Consider the following 17,899-nt stretch of genomic DNA (forward strand, 5'->3'; position numbering starts at 1 on the left):
TTACCCCCCTTTCCTGTCAAGGCCATTTTTTGCTATACGGCACTGTGTTTGTCTTTTTTTTCCCCCACAAATAGAGATTTCTTTTGTATTTCTGTATTAAACATTCTTTTCTTTTTTTTTTTTTTTTATTTGCCTTATGTAATATTATAATTTTCTGAGATACTGAATTTTGGGTTTTCACTAGCTGTAAGCCATAATTATTAAAATTTAAAAAAAATAAAGACTTGACTCTGAAATATAGGAGTTTCACTTTTTGAATTGAATTACTGGAATGAATTAACTTTTTGATGATATTTTAATTTTTTGAGATGCAACTGTATATATAAATATGTACTATATATATCTATCTATATATATCTATCTATCTATATCTATCTATCTATCTATCTATCTATCTATCTATCTACATAAATATCTATATCTATATATATATATATATATATATATATATATATATATATATATATATATATATATATATATATATATATGTATATATATATATATATATATATATATATATATATCTAACTATATCTATATATACATACTGTATATATATATAAAATAAGACATTGTGTATTCCCTTTAAGAAACGAGGAAACAAAACCATTTTATGGTAATAATTTTATGCCAAGGATGAAGGAGTGGAGTGTTAGCCTTTGTAAATCTATGGTGATAATAAGAAAAAGGTTTCTACAAGAAGGTTCTGTTAGTGGGCCATTCCGCTAAATATGATCGGACATTTTCCATTTCACTGCAGTAAACTCTATAACTGAACATGATAAATCAGTAGGAACTATGGCCACAAATATACGTGCCTCTTCCGCTTGTAATTTGTCTCTAGACATATTACTGTCCTTACACTTCCCCTCCCCCCTCCCCACGGACGCACCATCCCTCTTCCCTTTATTTCCAGTGATGATGGATGACACTAGGTAGCTTCATCTATCCACCGAGCAGGCTCATTTAGACAGAGGTACACTTTTGGGTACGGCCTGGCTATTTCTCCCAAGTTCCCTCCGGGTTGGTCAAACGGATGCGCTTGATTAAACTTTTTCTCTTTTTTGTTGTAGAATCAATATTTTCATTATTACCGCTTTCACTGTCCTCATAAAAACTCATCTCTGCTCTGTGTTAAAGGGCCCAGGTTATGGGATATTTCAGGGCTGATGCACACCAGCAGGTGAGCTTTAAAGCGTAACTCCACTTTTGTTGAGAAAAAAACATTCCCCTCTGGGTGATCTCTGTACATTGCAAGGATTTTAACAAACTTTGTTGCAGATTCCTACCTTTTGTTATTTAGAAGAAATCTTTGTTTGTTCCTCTGTGCTGAGTGGGTCAAATGGGAGTGGTTTCATAATTATCAATCAGCTGTGGCAGCTGCAGGGCTCTAATGAGGAAATCTGCAGGGTCGGCATCCCTTTAGATGTGTTCCTATTGGGAGTATCTCACCAAAAATGACATTTTTGTTGCAGGGGATGCCAGAAATCTGACTTATATCTTAGTGCAGACTTCTGGGAAAATTGGGAAGCCAATCACACAAGCAAGGAAATGATGTTTCTGGGGTGTGGTCAGTATACATTCTGTGTACAGAACAGCTCCAGGTAGCCATATTGCATTTCCAGAAAATTACAACAGCTGAAGATTGAAAAGTAAAGGTAATTTTTAATAACATTCAATTACAATATGATTTGTGTCGCAATTGTATACGCCATGGGTGTCCAACCTTTTGGCTTCTCTGGGCCACACTGAGTGTAGAGAAATTTTCTCGGGCCGCATATAAAATATATACTATTCGTTAAGGTATATAAGTAATAAAACGCCGCCGCACCCTTCCCGTGCTGCCGCGCCCCCCCCCCCCCCAGCACTAATTTAACACAAGGTTGCCTCTGTGGCCGTGCCCCCGACTCGACTTCCTTCCTCCCCAGCAAAAAAAAAAAAAAAAATTGTCAGGGGGCAGTGGGCCGCATTGCCTGCAGTTCTGGGCCGCAGGTTGGACATGCCTGGTATACGCTATATTGTTTTTTTTTTTTATTTGCTAATTTTTTTCCCCACTAAAGTGGTTACCCTTTAGAACCGGTTCACATTAGCACGACTTGTCAGGCGACTTGTCAGCCTGACAAGTCGAGCTCCCTCGCGGTCCATTGACCGCTACAGGACCCATTCTAATAGGAGCGACACAAGTCGCTCCGACTTAGAAAAAGGGTCCTGTACTATTTCGGGGCGACCTCGGAGCGACTTGCATAGACTTCCATTATGTGAAGTCCCTGCAAGTCGCTCCAATGTCCTGGTGCAATGTAATGCACAAGTCGCCCCCGAAGTAGTAAGGTGTCGTGTCGCCTCAGTGTGAACCGACTCTAAGGGTGCACATAATGCAGGTGCAATGGTTTGCATTGTGCACATACACAGTGCTGCATTATTACAATGAAGTGCAGTGCTTGTTTATATTTTAAATTTTATTTAAATAGACACTTCAATTAAAGGGTAACTCCACTTTCATGGGGGAAAAAATAGCAAATAATAAAAAAAAATAATAGTATAGCATATACCAAGGATTCCCAAACTACGGTCCTGCAGCTGTTGCAGAACTGCACATCCCATGAGGCATTGTAAAACTCTGACATTCACAAACATGACTAGGCATGATGGGAATTGTTGTTCCTGAACAACTGTAGGTCTGTAGTTTGGGAATCCCTGGCATATACAATTGCGACCCAAGTCATATTGTAATTGAATGTTATTAAAAATGACCTTTCCTTTTCAATCTGTTTCATAGAAGGTAAGGTTGAATAAAGACTATAGTCCATCCAGTTCAACCTGTGTAGGTGCATGTGTGTCAATGTCGATAATCATTTCCCATATCCCTGTATGTTGTGTTCACTAAGATGCATGTCCAAGAGTCTTTTAAAAATATCAATACTCCCCATTGACACCACCAATTGTGGAAGAAAGTTCCACATCCTTATTTGCCCTGACAGTGAAAACCCCATTGCATAGCTTAAGCTTTAATTTTTTAATAAAGGATTTGTCAAAAACTATGTGACCATAGAGCTGACCAAGGAACGGATGGTTCCCCAATCATCTCTATGACTCTCGGAGGCCGGGCACGACGTTATAATGTCACATCCGGCCCCGGCAGTTGTTAATACTGCCGCGTGTTCGGCTGGAAAGTCCGAGATTTGTTTTTTTTTTCTTTAATTTCAGGCTTTCCAGCTTAGAGGAGAGATGTGGGGGTCTTATAGAGGAGAGATGTGGGGGTCTTATAGAGGAGAGATGTGGGGATCTTATAGAGGAGAGATGTGGGGGTCTTATAGAGGAGAGATGTGGGAGTCTTATAGAGGAGAGATATAGGGGTCTTATAGAGGAGAGATGTGGGGGTCTTATAGAGGAGAGATGTGGGGGTCTTTTTTTTTTTTAAATAATATTTTATTGGGTTTTCAACGTGTACAATAATCAAGCACATTAATACAAAACAATTGTAACAAAGAAAGGAAGCAGGTACAGGACCCAACAGGTCTGTCAGAAACATTGATTAGAATAGAGACTGTAGGGGTTAGGCCCTAGAGAACTAGAGGGGAATAGGAAAAGAAGGTAGGGGGTACTAGGGAGATTGAAAGGAAGGGGAGGAAGGGCAGGGATGGGGGAGGATGAGGATGGGGGTCTTATAGAGGAGAGACGGGGGGGTCTTATAGAGGAGAGATGTGGGGGTCTAATAGATCCCAGATCTCTCCATAAAGAGGATCTGCCATTCCCTATTCCTATTACAAAGGATGTTTACATTCCTTGTTTAAATAAGAATAAAAGTAATTAAAAAAATAAATAAATTTAAAGGGAAAGTGTAAAAAAAGATAAAATAAAAAAACAAAAAACGCCCCTGTCCCCTTGTGCTCACACGCAGAAGAGATCACATATATAGGTCACATCCGCATACACATACACAGAGTGAAAGCAATAATTATAGCACAAGACCCCTTCTGCAACTCTAAACTGGTGACCTGAAAACATTTTTAAACATAGCCTATGGAGATTTTAAAGCACCAAGGTTTGGCGACATTCTACGAGTGTGCGCAGTTTTAAAGCATGACATGTTAGACATCTATTTACTCGGTGTAACATCATCTTTCATTCACAGTATACAAAAAAATTGGGATAACTGTTTTGTTTTTGTTTAGTTCATAAAATTGTTGCGCAAATACCGTTAGACATAAAAATTGCAATGACCGCCATCTAGGGTTTCTGCAGCTAAAAAAATATCTACATATATATATAATATTTGGGTGTTCCGAGTAATTTCCTAGCAAAGAAATGATGATTTATACATGTAGGAGAGGAATGCTGAAATTCGACAGGTACGGAAGCGGTTGCTGTCAAACTAATGATGTATATATACAGTGGACTGGTACTGAAGTTGTTGAATACACACATATTTTCTTCGTCAGTGTTGATTTTAGATATTGAAGTGTCTGAATAAGAAATTTGCCACCTATAGCATCCAACCAGATTCTCACATTTCCTTACACCAGTGTGCTGTATACATAATAGGGTTGATTTACTAAAGGCAAATTGCCTTTTCCTCCAGAGCTTAGTAAATGAGGAAAAGCTCTGCTGACTTCCATCATCCAATAATGTGCAAGCAACAATGCTGTGTTTGTTTTTTTTTTTTTTTGTTTTTTCCTTGCATGTGATTGGGTATTCTTTAAAAAGTGAAGCTTCACCTCATTTACTAATCTCTGGGGCAACTGCACTTGCAGAGTGCATAGTCTTTTTGTTTTTAGTAAATCAACCACATCATTTGGAATTGGAAGCAAAGATCGAGCCATTGTGAAGCATTGATGGACTCTAGTTCTGTCTTACCTGGAAGTTGATTGTCTGCCAACAGATGCAGGGAGATGTTTATTTGATCAGAAGACACTGCAGGTGATATCAGCTACCTATGAACAGAGGGAGAAAAATCTAGTTAAGAATACATGTGCATGGTACTGACAGAATGATAAATAGCGCATCCAGTACACTGAGAACTCTTAACATGGAGAGAATAAAAAATGAGTAGAACTTATCATCACTGTTATTTGTTTTATTCAATAAAGCTGCGTTGGGAGCAATGTCAGCATGTAAAGAAACCAAAAATGTTTCAGACAGTTGTCAGGTCAGGGATAAAATTTGATTGGTTGGTGTGCTCTTTTCACATTGCTCAGAAGCTAATTAAATAAGTCCACAATGTGTATCATTTTCACTATTTGATGGGTGAACCCGAAAAAAACAAATTCAGAGATTTTTAACCCCTTCTCACCTAAGGGTAAAACAAACGTTAATGCCTAAGCACAATTTTGAAACTTTGACATCCGTTACTAAAACTGTACATATCGTCATAACTACTTTGTTTATCCGGGTGAATTATACCTTGTTTTTTAAAGACAAATTGGGCTTTCTTTTGGAGGTAGATGGTAACAGATATCTCCTGATTTTTTATTTTTTTATTATTATTATTATTAATATTAGGGAAACTGGACCAAAATAGTAAAAAAAAAAACAAAAAACGTTTTATATTATCATTTATCTTTATATTTCTTGCAATTACCATAATTTACCACTAAAACAACCCAAATGAATATCTTCTGCTCCTGATGATCCTAGCAATACCACATATGTGTATGTTAGTTGTTGTTTACAAGTTAAAATAAGGATTTTCTGCTAGAAAATGACTTCGAACTCCCAAACATGATTTATTTCTATACATTTTTTTAAAGAGGTTGTACACCGAGAATTTTTTTTTTTCTCTTCTTTACATCCTGAAAGAGAAACCCATAATGCATCGCATACTAGCTCATTATGAAATACTTACCTTAGAACGAGCCCCCGCCGTGCCGTCCCCTTACCTGTATGACGGGCGACATGTATAGTCGCCCGTCTTCCGGGATCGCGGCATCCGGCCATCTGATTGGCCGGAGCCGCGATGACATCACTCCCGCGCACGCGCGCGGGAGCTGACGGTCACGGCACGGGGCTCTGAAGGAACGGCACGATCTGCCGTTCCTTCAGAGCGCATGCGCCAGTGACGTCACTGGCTGCATTAAAGGTAAATATCTCCTAAACGGTGCATGTTTAGGAGATATTTACAGTCCCTATAGGTAAGCCTTAATATATGCTTACCTATAGGTACAACTTCCTGAGGAGGGTTTACTTCCTCTTTAAATTAAAAAACAAAAAAAAAGCCAGCAAAGTTAGCCCATTGTATAATGTGAAAGATGATGTTACTCTGAGTATATAGATACCTAACATGTCATGCTTTAAAATTGGGCATGCTCGTGGAATGGCGTCAAACTAAGGTACTTAAAAATCTCCATAGGCGATGCTTTAAAATCTTTACAGGTTACCTGTTTAGAGTTACAGAGGAGGTCTAGTGCTAGAATTATTTCTCTCACTCTAACGATCGCAGTGATACCTCACATGTGTGGTTTCAACACTTTACATATGTGGGAGCTTCTGCGCGTAAGCTCCGAGGGATGGGGCACTTTACATTTTTTTTTTTTTTACTTTTTTTTTTTTTCACTGTCCCTTTTAACAAAAAAAATGTTTTTAATCACTTTTATTCCTTTAACAAGGAATGTAAATATTCCTTGTAAGAGAAATACGCATGACAGGGCCCCTTTATTGTGAGATCTGGGGTCAAAGAGACCTCATATAGCAAATTTACACTTAAAAATTCTTTTTTTATCACTTTTATTCCTATTACAAGGAATGTAAATATTCCTTGTAAGAGAAATACGCATGACAGGGCCCCTTTATTGTGAGATCTGGGGTCAAAGAGACCTCATATAGCAAATTTACACTTAAAAATTCTTTTTTTATCACTTTTATTCCTATTACAAGGAATGTAAATATTCCTTGTAAGAGAAATAAGCATGACAGGGCCTCTTTATTGTGAGATCTGGAGTCAAAAAGACCTCAGATCTCACATTTACACTTAAAAGCAAAAAAAAAAGAAAAAAAAAAGTAATTTTGCCTTTAAGAGATGAAAAAAAATCATCCCTTTAAGGCCAGAATGTGGAAGTGACGTTGAACTAAAATAGAAAAACAAAATCATTATTATTTTTTTTTAAATGTATCTGTATATGTCTTGCTATTACCATAATTTACCACCAAAGAACAACCCCCAACAAAAATTCTCCTGCTCCTGACGTCTGCAGGGATACCACATATTTATATTTTAAAAAAATATATACAGCAGGTACTTTTAGAACCTCTGTCATATGAATGTGGACTTTTTGGGGAACAACAAGGACATATATTCGAAAGTACATATATGTGTATTTTTTTTTTTTTTTTTTACATATATGTGTATTTTAGTTGTTGTTTGTGCCCGTAGTACGGCTCAGAAACAGTGGTATGCATTTTGCGTTTTTTTTTTTTTATCCTGCCAAAAACACACTGACACTAATTAAAATATATATTTTTTTAATGCTACCCAAAAATATGCTGAGTGTGACCTTTGGCACTGACCATGGCTTTTGACCCCGCCCTTGATCCTAACACTGACCTTGGCAAACCTGGATCTGGTTATTTTTTTTTTCTCTAGTTTTTATTTATTTATTTATTTATTTTTAAGCAGTTTTTTTTAATGTATTTACAGCTTCATCTACTGCAAGGAGAGGAAGATACAACATATCTTCCTCTCTATTCAGAAGAGGAAGTAAATATTGAACTCAACTGAGCCAATTAGAGGATGTTTGATATAAAAAACATTTGAGCAGTATAAAGTAATACAGAACAGCAAGCCCCTAAGAAGCTGTTATAAATGCCCAACGCTTGATTCATAAATCTATAGTATGATGCCAGATATATGGCTATTCCAGTTTGCACCCATAGGATGTTCATAGACCCACAAGTAATCCACAGAGCAAAATCTCAACGCATTTCACACAGGTGGGCTTCTTCAGGGGAACAGTAGGGGTTATGTTTTGTAGCTTCCAAATCTCCAAAATATATATGCCCTTGCCAAATTAAATCCTAAAGATAACTGGGGAAGCCACAACTACAGCTTTGTTGTCCAATCATCATAAGGAACCGCCTCTTCTATTTTCATCCATGAACATAGTATAGGGCCCTCTCTTGTAGATCGATAAATCTCAGGAGGATTCAATTCAATAGACATGTGTAGTTTGTTTCGTTCTGAATTGAAATTCGGACAACATTTTTGGTGTTTCGGAAATTTACATGTATCCAAATTTGCGAATTACAATAGTAACAAATTTATATGGATCCAAAATAACTAAACAAAATTTTGGACGAAATTCGAATTCAAATAGTTTTCTAATTGAATTTGAATAGTTTGTGAATCATATTTGAGGTGAATTGATTTAAATCGAATTTCGAATTTCCAAACAAAATAAAATAGAATAGAAAATAAAGGAATAGTATAGAAAAGAATATAATAGAAAAGAATTAAATAGAAAATAAAAGAATAGAATAAAATAGAGTAAACAGAACAGAATACAAAATACAGAATACAGCACCAAAAAAGGTCCACCACATCGACGCGTTTCAAGGAAATCTTCCCCTTCTTCAGCTGAAGAAGAGTAAGATTTCCTTGAAACACATCCTTGAAACACATCCTGTTGGATCCTCTGGTGGTGTCATCGGTGTGGTGAAGCTTTTTGGCACTGGAACATTAGGCAGCGGCTCAGCACCTAGGAAGAGCTGGCACATTCTCGGCGATCCGGACGCTGGGTTATGGACTGATCGCCTGTGCAACTCGGGACAGTGCACTGACAAGGGCGTATGGTTTTGCCCTTCATTTCTCCCGATCCATCTAACTTTGTGAGTAAGATCTTTTTATATTGTTTTAATAAAGGCCCTTCATTGACATACTACACCAGAGCAGTGGCGCTGTCTGTCCCTTCCCCCATTAAAAACAATCGGCTGCATTTAGGGCTGGGTAACACCAGATGCAGCACCAGTATCATGTATTTTTTTACCGAGTACCGATACTTTCTATTTTTAGTACTCGCTGATACCAATTACTGATAGGTACCGCAACTGGTTTGTTTACACTTCAGCTGTCAGCAATGGTACAGAGCATTGTTAAAGGTGTGAAAATATTAACAAACAAAGCAAACAAAAAAAAAATATATATAATTATTAATAGTTTATAAAATAGAAGTGAAAAAAAATAAAAAACCAGCAGGAAAATAATAATTAAATAGAAGAGAAAAGGAGTGAACTAAGGCTGATTAGAGATAATCAAAGGTTAATAAGGGGTTAAACAGAGGAACATTTAACCCTTAAGGACCAGAAGGTTTTACCCCCTTAATGACCACGCCATTTTTTGCGATACGGCACTGCGTTACTTTAACTGACAATTACGCATTCATGCAATGCTGTATCCAAATAAAAGAGCTTTCTTTTGGTGGTATTTGAAAATAAAAAACAATATTTTCTACTTTCTGCTATTAAACAGTCCCAATAAAATAAAAAAAAAAATCTAATTTTTTCATCAATTTAGGCCAATATGTATTCTGCCACATATTTTTGGTAAAAAAATACCAATAAGTGTATATTGCTTGGTTTGCGCAAAAGTTATCGCATCTACAAACTAGAGGATAGAATTGTCATTTTTATTCATTTTCTTTTTGTTTACTAGTAATGGCGGCGATCTGCAATTTTTAGCAGTACTGCGACGTTGTGGGTGACTGAGCTAGCAGTACCCACAGCAGTACCATGCAGCAGTACCCATTGGAGCACCAGCCAGCAGTACCCATAGCACAGTACCAGCAAGCAGTACCAGCCTGAGCCACTAGTACCCACAGCAGTATCATCCAGAAGTACCAGCCTGAGCCAGCAGTACCCACAGCAGTACCATCCAGCAGCACCCATAGCAGTACCAGCCAGCAGTACCCACAGCACAGTATTAGCAAGCAGTACCAGCCTAAGCCAGCAGTACCCACAGCAGTACCAGCCAATAGTGTACCAGCCAGTAGTACCCACAGCACAGTACCAATCAGTAGTACCAGCTAGCAGTACCCACAACCATACCCACAGCAGTACCAGCCAGCAGTGTACCAGCTTGAGCCAGCAGTACCAGCCAGCAGTGCCCACAGCAGTACCAGCCGGTAGTACCCACAGCACGGTACCAGTCAGCAGTACCAGCCTGAGCCAGCAGTACCCACTGCAGTACCAGCCAGCAGTGTACCAGTCTTCTTTTTAAAACTTACCATTGCAAAAAGTCGACTGCGCTCCAGACTGACCGACGCAAACCTGGAAAACCAATTGCAAGTAGCAACATCATCAATATCAGCTAACATCACACACCTCCCCAAAGAGACGCAGTTCCAGCCATTACATTAGGGGGGAGTTAATTAAATGTTTGACCAAATATAACAGGCTAATTTTTAAGTTGATCATTTTGTACGGCCCCTGAATGATGTTACAAAAATCCAAATGGCCCTTGGCAGAAAAAAGGTTCCCCACCTCTGGTCTAGGCAAATCTAATATGTGTACATTTGGTAGGAGTTTCCTAAGAGAGCGCTTTTACTAGTAATGGAAAGATTAAATAAATAATAATGTGACATTCAATTTCACAACAAATATAAATGTATTAACAGATGTCTTGCTTTGTACTGACATTTGAAGCTTTGCGTAGAAACATGTAAATTATTATGACAGCTCTCTATTCTCTAAGAAGTACTTCCAATGAGCAAGGATGGATACAGGCACATGGCTGCTACCCCTGGCCTAGATAGCCCTGGCACTTGAGGATACTGGCCTCCAAACATTGGAAATAGGAGGGGATATCATGGGCCTATTCTCCACAGCACGGCCTCTATACAGCAGATTCTGGGTTACACTATACAAGTGATTGTTGAAAAGGCTGAACCCATGATGAGATGCATTGTGAATTGCAAGCCCCATTATTAGCAAACATAGTGTTATATGGGAGAGGAGGAATCAATGTATCCCACTGAAACCTATAAGTCTGTGGTTTAAAGGACTCCTCCCTACTCATTTGTCGCTCTTTTTTTTACGTCCCCCACTCATTTGTTTGACGGGGTATACTGGTGTGGTGAGACCGCTTTGGCTCCCCGCGTTCGTCTGAGGAATTTTGGTACAGCCATCCACAGAGACAGTCAACAATGCTAAGAGGATTTCCTCCCATAAATGGGTCTTGAGGAAGCTACGCTTACAACGAAACGCGTTGACCTCACCTGTGATCAGTGGAGGTGCTCTGGTACAGGATATTTGTCCCCTGGATTTGGAAGAATTCTCTGCCCCCTTCTGGGTATAGGGGAATCACTGTACTAGGGCCTTATCCTATGCCTCATTGGTTTTCAGATGTTTTTAATTTGTCCTAGTTTTTGTTCTGTCTTTGATGTCACTTTAGACTATATACTTCTTTTACTATGTGAACTTATAAATACAATATTTTTTGATACTTTTACAAGAATGAAGTGTCCAGATTCATGCTAATGCTATTAACCGGTTGCCGACCACCTGCCGCTTTTTTACTGCGGCAGGGTGGCTCTCCTGCGCAAACCGACGTAGACCTACATCAGTCTCGCACCTGCAGCTAGGGGGCGAGCGCGCGCCGGAGGCAGCAGGGAAACCAATGCATGGGGCAGGCAGCTCCAATTGCCGCCTGACACCCGCGATCGTTTCCCGCTGAGAGAGAAGAACGGTCAGCTGTTGTAAACACAGCTGACCGTTCTTCTTCCTGGAATGATCATAGAGCCCCTGTGATCCTTCTATATAGGATTACAGGTCTCTATGATAATTTAACAAGCCATGCCCCCTCCCCATCACTCCTCTAGGCTCACATTTAACCCTTTGATCACCCACAGGGTTAACCCCTTCCCTGCCAGTGTCATTATTAATGGCGGCGATCTGCGATTTTTAGTGGGACTGCGACATTGCAGCAGACAGATCGGACCCCTGACTGACATTTTTGACACTTTTGGGGGTACCAGTGACATTACTACAGTAATCAGTGCTATACATATGCACTGTTACTGTAAAAATGACACTGGCAGGGAAGGGGTTAACTTTATTGGAGAAAGAGGGGTTAAGTGTGTCTCTAGGGGCGTGTTTCTAACTGTGCAGGGATGTGGCTTTTCTTGTAACAGCAGAAATCTACGATCCTACATAGCAGGACCGTATGATCTCTGCTGTTACACAGGGGAGAATGACAGGCGGCTTTGTTTACATTAGCCGCCTGCCTTTCTTCCTCTGTAACTTACGATCGCGAGTGACCGGCGGACATCGGGTCCGCCAGTCACTTGCACGGAGGTGTCCGTGAGCGAGCGGGGGCAGGAGCGCGCCTCCGGCGGCACGTGCTCGCCCCCTATTGGCTCACAGGCGAGTGACGTACCGGTACGTCACTTTGCCTGCACGGGGCTGACCGCCGCAGTATATGTACTTGCGGCGGTCGGCAAGCGGTTAAAAACATGAACAATTAAGTCAAGACCATTAGAATATTTAAATCATTAACCAGAGTATAGCTTTCATTTAGATTGAAATCATTAAATAGGTCTCCAGGGAACTATGATGGTACAACTTTTGATTTTTGCGTTGTTTCTTTTTTAAAGTATGATGGGAAGACTGAATAATGTCAAATGGCTCATCCTACTGTAGATATCTTATATCATTTTATAGTTCTGCACATTAAAGGCATTTTGTGAGCCTTGACTGTAGCTGGACAGCTGTTAGATCTTTTACCTGAAATAGTAATGAACTAGGAGGAAGACATGATGTTCTGCCTTTAAACTGGTCTCCTTTTAAAAGAATTATTAAAGGGGCTGTCATAAAGAATAACACCTGTGTGAGAAGGCTGTCACGAAAAGCAACACATTCTCCAGTTCAAAGGCTGTTTGTCAGATCCGGGGAAGTAATAAGGTTCAGCTTTGCAGCCTCCAAATCAGTATGTGGCCTGTGAGCCTTAATGTCTGCTTCCATCAGAGCTTTCTCACATACCCTATATTACCAAAAGTTTATGGACACCTGCCTATACACTCACAGTGTAGTGGCACCCCAGTCTTAGTCCGTAGGATTCAATATTGAGTTGGTCCCAGTGGTGGCTGATGCTCCATGGGGCCTTGGCCAATAGCATGCCCTCTCCTTTCGGCCAATCAGGAAATGAGTCTCAGGACCCGTTTCCTGATTGGCTGGGAGGAGGATCCATGTGATAATAGCGAATATTCATCCGCTATTGTAACACACCTGGGTGGGCTCAGGGCGCAGTGCTCTGCGCCCCGAGCCCACCCTTTTTTGAAGCCTATTAGGGCCTCTGGCTCTAATCACGTGCTTCAAAAAAAAAACCCCATTGGAATCCATGCGTCCGGCGCCCTGCATGTAGATTAGGGGACCAGATGCATGGATGGGGGGGGGGCAGCGCCCCTGCGCCCCCAATGCACCAGCCACCACTGGTTGGCCCACTGTTTGCAGCTATAACTCGTTTGTGAGGTCAGGCACTGATGTTGTCCAAAATGTCTTGGTATGCTGATGCCTTATGAGTTCCCTTCACTGGAACTAAGGGGCCAAGCCCAACCCATGAAAAAAAAAACTCACACCATAATCCCCCCTCCACCAAATGATTTGGACCAGTGCACAAAGCAAGGTCCATAAAGACATGGATGAGTGAGTTTGGGGTGGAGAAACTTGACTGGCCTACACAGAGTCAGGACCTCAACCCGATACATCACCTTTGGGATGAATTAGTAAGGAGACTGCGAGCCAGGCCTTCTCTCCAACATCAGTGCCTGACCTAACAAATGCGCTTCCGGAAGAATGGTCAAACATTCCCATAGACACACTCCTAAACCTTGTGGACAGCCTTCCCAGAGGAGTTGAAGCTGTAAGCTGAAAAAGGTGAGCCAACTCATTATTCAACCCTATGGACCAAGACTGGGATGCTATTAAAGTTTATGTGCGTGTAAAGGCAGGCGCCCCAATACTTTGGTAATATAGTGTAGGTGTTTTTGCTTAATGACATCTTCCCTTTAACGTCTTGTATAAAAAGAAAGAAAGAAAAACTTGCTTACAGAGCGCATTTGCTCAAGCTTAAAATTCACATAGACAACTGAATGAGTTAAAGCTGTGACTCCCCCCCCCCCTTTTCTTTCTACCTTTTTAAGACAGTTGTCCTTTTAAAAGCCCCACAATGGTCTATGACAGTGGTTGTCAACCTATGCGCTAAACGCGGCCTTCAAAGTCACCAAAGGGCCACACATAATGTTCAATATACAGTATGTAATGCTTGAGAGGACGTCTGCAGACCTAATAGAGGTAATGAGGGTCAGAGAGTGTGGACATGCTACATCTTTGGCTGGGGATATGCTGCAGAAGACAACACGAAACTGGGAATATGTTACATGACCTAGTAGAGATCAATGTTATTACCCTAAACATTCTTCACACTACAGACTGCTGAGATCCGAGTGCAGCACATCATAAACCAAAGGGCTGCAGCTTGGGCACCAAATTTATGGAGAAATTGATTAAATTGAATACATTTTGATAAAATGTAATACATTTTATGAGTAAATCAGAACTATGCAGAAAAATAGACAACTGTTATATGCAAATTATTTGCATATCTAAACTTTTCTGCCAACAATTACCTTGGTTCCTCCTTTTCTACATTCAGAGTTTCCTTATTGGTCATTCAATTTAGAGAATTGGTCTCTTGGATCAATTAAGGTGGTAAGAATGTGTGAAGTAAAATTCAGCATTTGCAGGAAAATTCTAGGGGTCCATATAACCTCAATTGCCTATCCTCTGGATCTAATATAATTTTGATATATAGTTTTATGGGCAAAACTTGGATTTTGTTTTATGATAAGCAAATGGCAGCCCCCACCTAGTTCATTTAAGTATACAAGGTGTGCCAACACCCATGTGCCCAGTTTTCTTATTGTAAAGGTCACCATGCAAACCAAGTTTCATAGTTGCATTATGTATGTATTATACACATTAGATACACATTATGTATCTAGCAGAAAAATAAGACTAGAAAACTGTTCTATGCAAATTATTTGCATATTTAATCTTTTCTGCCAACAATTACCTTGGTTCCCCAGTTTCTACATTCAGAGTTTCATTATTGGTTGTTTAATTAGACAGTTGGTCTCTTGGATCAATGGAGGTGGTAAGAATGTGTGAAGTAAAATTTATCATTTGCAGGAAAATTCTAGGGGTCCATATAACCTCAATTGCCTATCCTCTGGATCTAATATAATTTTGATATATAGTTTTATGGGCAAAACTTGGATTTTGTTTTATGATAAGCAAATGGCAGCCCCCACCTAGTTTATTTAAGTATACAAGGTGTGCCAACACCCATGTGCCCAGTTTTCTTATTGTAAAGGCCACCATGCCAACCATGTTTCATAGTTGCATTATGTATGTATTATACACATTAGATACATATTATGTATTAAAGCGTATCTAACTAGTTTTGGATGAAGTAGTGAGGGGTTAGAACTCCTGTCAGGTTTTTTTTATCAAGTAGTTTTTATTTGAACAAACAATTCAGGTTCCATCAACCATTAAGTATACATTAAAAAAAGGAGAGCATCAGATCCGTAGGATCACTCAAAAAATTAAGGTTCTCAATCTTGGTACATATAAAGAATTGAGGTCAAATGTTATTATAGACAGTATCCTTGGTGCTATTTAGTATATGATGGGCACCTGTCAGGTTTCCCTTTCTGTCTGTGTCCCAGTAAGGGGAGATTCACCCTCCCTATTTTTCCTATTTGTGCCCATTATCACCAGAACTGAAAACAATGGGAAAATTCACCAAAACAGGAATAGAGGGAGAAACTTCCAGGTTGGAACAATTGTTTCGGTGACAACTGTTTATTGGGGAAATTTCACTTACTTTGGAGTGATTTCCTCTTCCATTTGTTTTACCAGACAGGAAGGGAAAGGAAAATATTTTTAATGGGTCATGGATGGTGAAAAAAAATTATTGGGTTTATTCCTCCTCTACTCTTTTCAAAATGAGAAAAACTATGCTTTAATATCATTTAAATGAGAGGTTAAAAAGTAACATTAAAAAATCCTTAAACATCAATTTATTAATGTGTAAACCATAGAATATGTGAAGCGTTGTATAAATACCTGTAATAAATAAACACAAAAATAAAATAAAATTGAGCAAAAGTGGTATAACTCTCCCTTTAAAATAAATTATGCAGTCTTACTCATCCTATGTCTATTTATAATGTCTTTTTTAGCTAAGTACTTCCTTTCTTAGCTCACTCATGTCTTTAGAGAGCGTTGTGTGCGTAGTATAGCACACAATCATACCTGCCGCAGGGGCACCCCCAAACCTGTCAATTTTAGCGGTCTTGGAAAATCTCTGTCCTGGGGCTGAATTAAGTATTACAGCATTGAGTGGTGAAGTCATGATGGCTAACCATGCACACGGCATCTTGACATATCTTGGGACTGTGTGGAAAGAAGATTACTGTATAATTCGAATACATAAGTGAAACAGACCATGGTTTGTCATTTGCCCCAGGTTTACAGGGTTAGTTCAGGTATTAAAGGTTTATCTCCGAAAATAACCTTGAGTTTCTAAACCATCCAAGTGTGCTATACAATTCCTGTTTTCAGTAGTTTATAGGGAAACATGGATGGTGTGGAGCCATATTTTTTTTTTAATTTCCTTATGAAGTTTATACATTTTTGGAATTATTTACATCTTTGACGAAGGACCAGGAGATGGATCCACAGCACACTGTATGACATGTCAGATGTTGAACGTTCTACAGCCACTGTAATTTTGCAAATGAACAAATATCAATCCATCCTATGCAGATATAAGATATTCATCCTCCCTGTCTACCTGTTCACCTGCAAGGTGATTGATGTAGCCAGTCTCTGAGTGAAGACCAAACCTGTTTTAAGCCAGCCAAGCCCACAGTGTCTTGTGATAGTGTGTGCAACACGTTCTTCAAGCTCTCTGTTTGTATGCTCTGTTCCTGTACCTGGACTTTAGCCTTCGCCTGCTCCCCACTGTGCCTCCTAGTTTGGAGTCCCTTGTTGATGACCTTGGATCAGATTTTGACTACACTCAGAACTTAGCCTGCCCTGAACCTGGTCTTTCACTGACCACTCAGCCTGTCTGCCAACTGCAAGTACCTGTTTGCTGTACTCAATTTGTGCCTGCCCAGGAACTATAGCATGGTGTATAAGACCTGAGGGCAACTGAGTATGGGTAGGCCTGCTTGTCTTATGGGAAAGGGGCTGCTTTAGGTGAACAAAACAGAAGCCAGCTCTAGTTCCTGATCACTAATGCTAGGGGTAGCCATGACAGTGGGTGATGGCACTGCCCTAACTGCTGCTTTATTGCCACTTTAAATACCATGGAATGCACTCTGAAATGGGCTAGGATTTTGTGTTCCCTAGCTATCCCAAGAAAAAACTGAAAAGATAGGTAACAAAAATCAAAACATTTTGGGGGCTCAAAACTCTCCCTTTATTTGGGTTTGTAGAATGATAATCATAGGGTGATGGGCACCATCCTGAAATGCAAGTTGGAACCTATAGCCCCGTACACACGCACCGATTGTCGGCCGAACGATCGGCCGTCTTTTGTCCAGAATTGTTGTGTTGGTTGAAATGTGCTCTAGTCTAGACTGCACACGAATTTTGTCGGCCAACAACAACCAACTGCAGAAGTGATGTCATGTTCTGGTCTATTTTTCGTGTGTTTTTTCTTCTCTGAGCATGCCCAGTCTTGCTCATCTGACGTTTGTCGGCCGATATCTGTACTGACTGACGAACAATTGGCCGTTCTGGTGACGGCCAACAAAAATTTTATAGCATGCACACCAGATTTTGTTCGGCCGAAAAGTCGCAGTCGGTTGTCGGAATAATATACTAACAAGCCGACAAT

At 39.9% G+C, this 17,899-nt stretch overlaps 1 protein-coding gene across 3 annotated transcripts in view; it reads right to left on the bottom strand.

Annotated features, from left to right (window-relative positions):
* Positions 1-17,899, bottom strand: part of RALY (RALY heterogeneous nuclear ribonucleoprotein) — a 323,405-nt gene that overhangs the window by 167,510 nt on the left and 137,996 nt on the right. For all 3 annotated transcript variants that reach the window (XM_082271197.1, XM_082271196.1, XM_082271195.1), the window contains exon 2: positions 4,858-4,930. The gene's annotated coding sequence lies outside the window, so the exon portion shown is untranslated. The remainder of the gene's footprint in view (positions 1-4,857; positions 4,931-17,899) is intronic.

The sequence above is a fragment of the Pelophylax lessonae genome (genome assembly GCF_965119305.1).
Source record: "Pelophylax lessonae genome assembly, chromosome: 11".
In the NCBI taxonomy this organism is placed as follows: Eukaryota; Metazoa; Chordata; class Amphibia; order Anura; family Ranidae; genus Pelophylax; species Pelophylax lessonae.